We start from the raw sequence: 6049 nt of genomic DNA, 5'->3' as shown, positions 1-6049 counted from the left end.
TTCATGTACGAGCAAGAAATTGGTAACTATGGGGAAATGATGTTCAAGGATACAGATAAGACGGTGGAAAACACAGCTTCAAGAAGTCATTCATCTTACTGTCTTCGCTAACAACCCTAGAGTCCAGCATTATGGGGCCCATCTCTGCAACAGGGGCTATTTCCAATTTGAGCTACTCTTCAACACCAAATGGGAGGCTATAAATTGCCTCCCACAGGTGGAACTGCACCATCAGGAATCCTGCTGTATGACTGCCAGATAAAGTGACTTCAAAAGCTGGAGGTGGGAATCCAATTCCAGGTAAAAAAAAAAAATAATAAAAAAAATCTTATCACTACTGCAATTCTTGATGTCCTCTGTTCATACCTGGAACATTTTATGTACCTACATCTCTTAACCACACTAGAGAACACGCTGAGGCAGGAAGGGTTGCAGATGTAGCTCATCGAGTCTAAACCACAGCTGCCTTTAAGGATGTATGGCCTCACTTTAGCTTTCATTGTGCAAAACAATCCCTAGTGTCACACTGATGCAGCCTGCTTTATTTCTGAGTGCAACAAGCCCTCAAATCCCAGATTTGTGGTTTCATGAGCACAATTCTGCTGGATCAGTCCGTTCAAGAGAAAACAGGCTGCCTAGCAAGTATCTCAAAAGTTCCCAGGAAAGGATTAGTCTGAGAACTTGAGAAGCCATCTGACCTGGAAGGAGAAGTCCCTGAATCGGATGGGACAAAGACAGGCAACAGGACATTCTCTAGTCTCACGAGGCCGAGCTGTGTGCTGAAGAAAGGGCACTGTGACATGAGCTTCTGGTGGAGTCCTTGGTACCACAGGAGTGGCCCCCCCAGATCTCAGTTCAGGGATTTACTCGGTTTCAACCCCACCACGCCTCATATCAGCAATGGGAAGACAGTGGATCTCAAGTAAAGGCAATGGGCTCTCACCCCGATCCAGATCCACAGTGGTCCGTCTTCTACATAGCCTGTGCAAGCCTATCCCTGGGAGCTTGGACTTCTCTGGCCCAAGGCTCAGCCTGTAGCTCTTTCTCGAGAAAGCAGTCCCAGCACCTCTCGTCATCATTCTTCACAGGCGTCAGTTCCACAGTGGACATCGGGCAGACTGACGCCTAGAACAAAGCTTGCTGGGGAGGATGCTGCCTTCAGACTTCTCCCTTTCTTGGAGGCTGAGGTACCTCGACTGAACAACAGGGATAAGCAAAAAAGTAGTCAGTGTCCTTGCGCTAACAAAATCACACAAGAGCCCAAAGGCAGATGCCTTCCCTGCTCTCAGTCCCACCTGTTCAACAGCTCAAAATCTTCCCAAAGCAGACAAATCAGCCTACCAGATAAGGCATGAAGCCACACACCAGCCAACAACACTGACCCCATGCCAGACAAAGGCACAGGCAGAACCAAGCAAGAAACTCACAGGCAACCTTTGCACCGAGTTTGAGCTAGAAGCACTAAGCTAGCACAGGACTACAGCAACCACCACTGCCAAACACGGCCCAAACTGTCAATGACATTGCAGTTTTACATGTGTCCTGGTGAGACGCTTCTGCCTTTCACTCCTACACTGCATTCTTTAGTACAGGAATAGGCGCCTGGTTAATCTTCTACTTAACAGGTTACTAGATTATTCAGCTATCCAAAACAGAGGGAGTGAGAGAGTGTCCTGGGTTCAGCTGCGATAGACTTAATTCTCACAGGACAGAGAGAAAGAGAGAAATGCAGATGAACTAAACTACAAAATAGTATCATTGACTACAAAGCAAAAGACCCAGAGACCAGCTGTTGCTTTTACAGGGACAAAAGCAGATGCAGGAAGAAGTACATGGAATTGTTTGCAGGTGAAAACCTAGCACGGGACTAAAGATTCATGATCTTACCCAGTGTTGCTAGAAGGCAAAGGATGCTATCAGAGCTACTCTGACGTGTGCCGAGACATTTAATAAATTCAAGCTGCTGTTTCCATCCAGCTTAAAAACGTTAACTTACATCTCTCTCCTGTTTCTGAACATCCAGATAGCGAACTATCACCACAAGCCTCGTTCACTAGACATTTTCTGACAAACTGCTTTGTGACAAAAAGCAACAAGACGATTCAACAGGAGCACAGGCTGTGCGAATTCAGTGCTTGCCAGCAACCTCCTACAGAGCAGAAACTAAGGTGATCCCAAGGAAAGTTAGAGACCTTGCGAAGTGATGCAAGTGCCACAGCAACTCCACTGGCAGAAAACCTCTTGAGCTTCAGCTGGACTTGGGAAGGGATTTCCTAAAGCCTCCTTCAGACAAACCACCAGAACAGTAAAAAAAAACAGCCAGAAGAAACATACACAAACCAAAGGCCCCTATCCAAACCCTGAAAATGCAAACAAGTTAAAAAAGGAATCTCAAAAAAAAAAAAAAAAAAAAAAAAAAGACCACCCAGGACACAAGACAAGGCAAAAATAACATAACTCCAAGAACCCAGGGCCAACAAACCCACAGCCAGTCCGTAACAGTAACATGCTTTAATCCTAATGCGCTTAAACTCTGACATCCTGTAATCCTGCCATCCCATAGCCCTAGCACACTGCAATGCTAGCATACCATAACCTGAACTCATTGTAGCCCTAAGATATCACAAACGGAATACAAACTCCCTGGACATCTCTGCCAGAGCCTGCAGGTGGCCCCAGATCTCAGACATCACAACTTTGAAGTGGGAGTGGGACAGAGCTACCAGGACATCACCAGCATCCACCTTCACATCATCCATCACACTCCAAAAAAGTGCCTGGCTTAAATGCTCCATGGGAGAAAGGCACTCGGAGACGCTGAACCGGCCAACCATGGCCACGGGGCTTCAGCTCATCATTTCTGTGTCAGAGCCAGCAGGCAGATGACCCCGTCCTCCCTGCGAGACCCCTCAGGGCAGCCGTACCCGGCTCCAGGGGGCTAGATACGGCCTTGGCTCTAGGGGGAGATGCTGCCTGGGACCACGATCTCTCACGGGGGCACTGGGAAACCCTCCTCAGGCCTGGATGCCTGAGAAACATCTCTGCACTGCTCCGTATCTCACAAAACCAGGGGCAGAGGAAGGCTGCTTTGCTGGCCTCCGAGAGAACCAGCTCACCTGGGCTCCTCTGTGGCCACCGGGCGCCTTTGCTGTCAGGCGGCTCTCAGCGCTGCTCTGCAATCGGCTCTCACCTCCCTGAAGGACGCTCTCCAGCGCACGGTACATCTCCACTGGGTCTCCCTGGGGACAAAGATCAAAAGGGAGGGATGGGGTTTGCTTTGCCCCCATTCCCAGGCTGCCACAAGAGAAACCTGCCACCCCCTAAATCAGCTGTGGCATGTGGACACCATGCATGAGCTGCAGACGTGGACGGCAGTGGGGCTGTGGGGAGCAGGCAGGCTGTTCTGGGGTGCCCCCAGTGCTGGCAGAAAGCAGAGCTGGAGAGAACAAGGGGAAGCCCAGGGCAGCCAGCAGCTGGTGGTGGGGCCCAGCAGGAAGCAGTGCCACTGGCCCCGGCATGGTCCTGAGCCATCTCCCAATGGGTGAGTCTTTAACCCAGCCTAAAAAGAGGAAAAATTGACCAGAATTCAGCTGTACTCAAGTTTTTTGCAGGCAGCATGTTTTTTTGAGCGACCTGGTGCTGCCGTGCCTGGGGAACACTCCAGAAACAGGGCGGCTGCCTGTACTTGCAGGCAGGCGGTGGAGCGTGTGCAGCAGGAGCGAGTGGTGGTTGGTGCAGCTGTTGAATGGGTTCAGGCTTTAAATGTGTCCAGACTGGTATGCCTGGTTCCTTTTTCCTTGCAGTTTGTATTTAGAGCTTAAACAGTATTCTTTCTAAAAGCAAAAACATCAAGCAAAAAAAACCCAACCCAAAACCAGCTGGGTGAATTTCCCCCTTCCCCCCCCAGCTGTCCTGTTTTGCCCTTAGTCCTGGCCACTATGCAAGGCAATGCTCATCACCAATATTAGGGCACAGGACTGGGACCAGGACAGGGCTTTGGCAGGCAGCACGTTCCTCGAGGCTCCCGGTAATGCAGTTCCTGGGGAGTGCTCAAGAAATGGGGGCAGTTGCCCAGAATTGCTATTTTTGGTCTCTCCCCATCACGCTCTGTCTGGCTCCCTGCCCCCACTTTTTATTTCCTCCCTTTCTCCACTATTTTCTTCTTTCTCTTTCTTTCTCTGTCTCACTCCCTGTCTGTATTTCCTCATTCCTCTCTCTCCTGCAGCCTGTCTCCTCGTTCCTGCCTGTATCCCCTGCTCAGCTGGCTGGGCCTTCTCTCTTCTCTCTGGGCCTCCATCCTGCTCCCCACCCCCTTCTGCTCCCCCGCCATCTTCATCCTGGAGACCACGGCTGTTCTGTCCTTCTCCCCCTCCTTGTCCTGATCCGCATCCCTCTGTTTCTCAGGCTCTCTGGGCTGTTTCCTGTCCTTCCCTTGCTCTCTGTCCCTGCCTCTCCCTTTCTTTCTCTCTTCCGTGCCTTTCTCCTCTCACCCTTCCCCTCCGTCCCTCTCTCCTGCTCCCTGTCCCACCTCTGTCCACCGCTCTGTCCCCCCTTCTCCTCCTCTTTCTCTTTCTCTCTTTCTTCTGACATAGAGAATGAACTGCTAATTGCTTAATGATTGTCTCTCTGTAACTTTACATACCAAAGACTGGTGTTCATCAAGGATTAAGCCTGTCAGAGACTGCTACTTGGGAGTGATGAGCAAGAAGGAACCATGAACAATCCCAAACTTAATTAAATGTTTGATGTATTTACGATCTTGTTAAGAAGGCACAAGTAGAGACCTTGCTTGAATAGATAGGGCCAGAAAAGAGAAGAACTCCTGCCTTTGTTCTCGTCCTTGTAGATAATTTAGCTTAAACTAACCATATGGTTTTACACCACTAATGAGAACTTAGATAATAAGAGCACTAACGAGCACTGATGTATCAACATATGTAAAAGACCATACTGCGCAGAATCACCTGAGGCGGGTCAAATAGCGGACAAGACTATGGAAGACCACCAGAGACCTTCAATGCGCCTGCGTAAAAGACATTGGCATATGCTAATAGCTTCCCAGAAAACTAATGAATATGTACAACATTTCTCGGAAATCTAATGAATACCTATGTAGAACATGTACTTAACCTGCACAATTAGGCCCGACGGCACGCACGACTTTGGTGGGACTACCCCCCGTGCTGCCCAGCGCTGAATAAACATACCTACTTTACAATCTCACTGATTGTGGAGTCTGTTTTCCGCACGTCAGTTCTTCTTCTTCTCCTCCTCCTCCTCCTCTTTGTCCTTGTCCTCGTCCTCGTCCTCGTCCTCCCCGGGGCAGGCGGCCATGGGGCCTGTGGGGGGCGGGGCCCGGCCGGGGACGGTGTCCCTGCAGGGTCAGGCAGCAGGAAGGAGCGCCCCGGGGCATGCTGGGAGCTGTAGTCCTGGGGCACGGGGCTGCCGGGGGCCCTGGTGGTTCCCGGGGCATGCTGAATCCAGCGATTCAGTTTACAAGAAGCACAGCACCGTGTGAGCCCGCTGTGGATTTATAAAACCGGCTACAAATACTAAAGCTCTGCAGGGACCGCTGACCCACACAGAGGCTGTGTTTTCTGAAGAGGGAGTCTGTGTGAAACCCACAAACCCAGGACTGCGACCCCCCTCACCCTGCCCCTTCTCTCCTTCCCTCAGCCGGGCCCGGCTCCCACACCCCCACGCCCGCCCAAGGGCCTCGCTCGCCTCACGGGCAGCCCCAGCCCTCACCTCAGCCGGGCCGCAGCTGGAGCAGAGACTGCAGAGACCAACATGGCCGCCCGGCAGCCCCGTGCCCCAGGACTACAGCTCCCAGCATGCCCCGGGAACCACCAGGGCCCCCGGCAGCCCCGTGCCCCAGGACTACAGCTCCCAGCATGCCCCGGGGCGCTCCTTCCTGCTGCCTGACCCTGCAGGGACACCGTCCCCGGCCCGGCCCCGGCCCCCGCAGGCCTCATGGCCGCCTGCCTGGGGGAGGACGAGGGCGAGGGCGAGGACGAGGACGAGGATGAGGACAAGGACAAGGACAAAG

The 6049-nt window shown here is 51.9% G+C and overlaps 1 long non-coding RNA gene across 1 annotated transcript; it reads right to left on the bottom strand.

Annotated features, from left to right (window-relative positions):
- Positions 1-43: 43 nt before the first annotated feature.
- On the bottom strand, positions 44-5333 carry LOC142027941 (uncharacterized). Its single transcript, XR_012649332.1, has 3 exons — positions 5208-5333; positions 3117-3239; positions 44-1196 (listed from the first exon to the last, which is right to left on the bottom strand). It is a non-coding gene; the product is annotated as an uncharacterized LOC142027941 (long non-coding RNA).
- Positions 5334-6049: the final 716 nt, after the last annotated feature.

Source organism: Buteo buteo, unplaced genomic scaffold (genome assembly GCF_964188355.1).
Source record: "Buteo buteo unplaced genomic scaffold, bButBut1.hap1.1 HAP1_SCAFFOLD_96, whole genome shotgun sequence".
Lineage (NCBI taxonomy): Eukaryota > Metazoa > Chordata > Aves > Accipitriformes > Accipitridae > Buteo > Buteo buteo.
The sequence above is the reverse complement of the archived record's forward strand: the minus strand, read 5'-3'. Positions and strand labels throughout refer to the sequence as shown.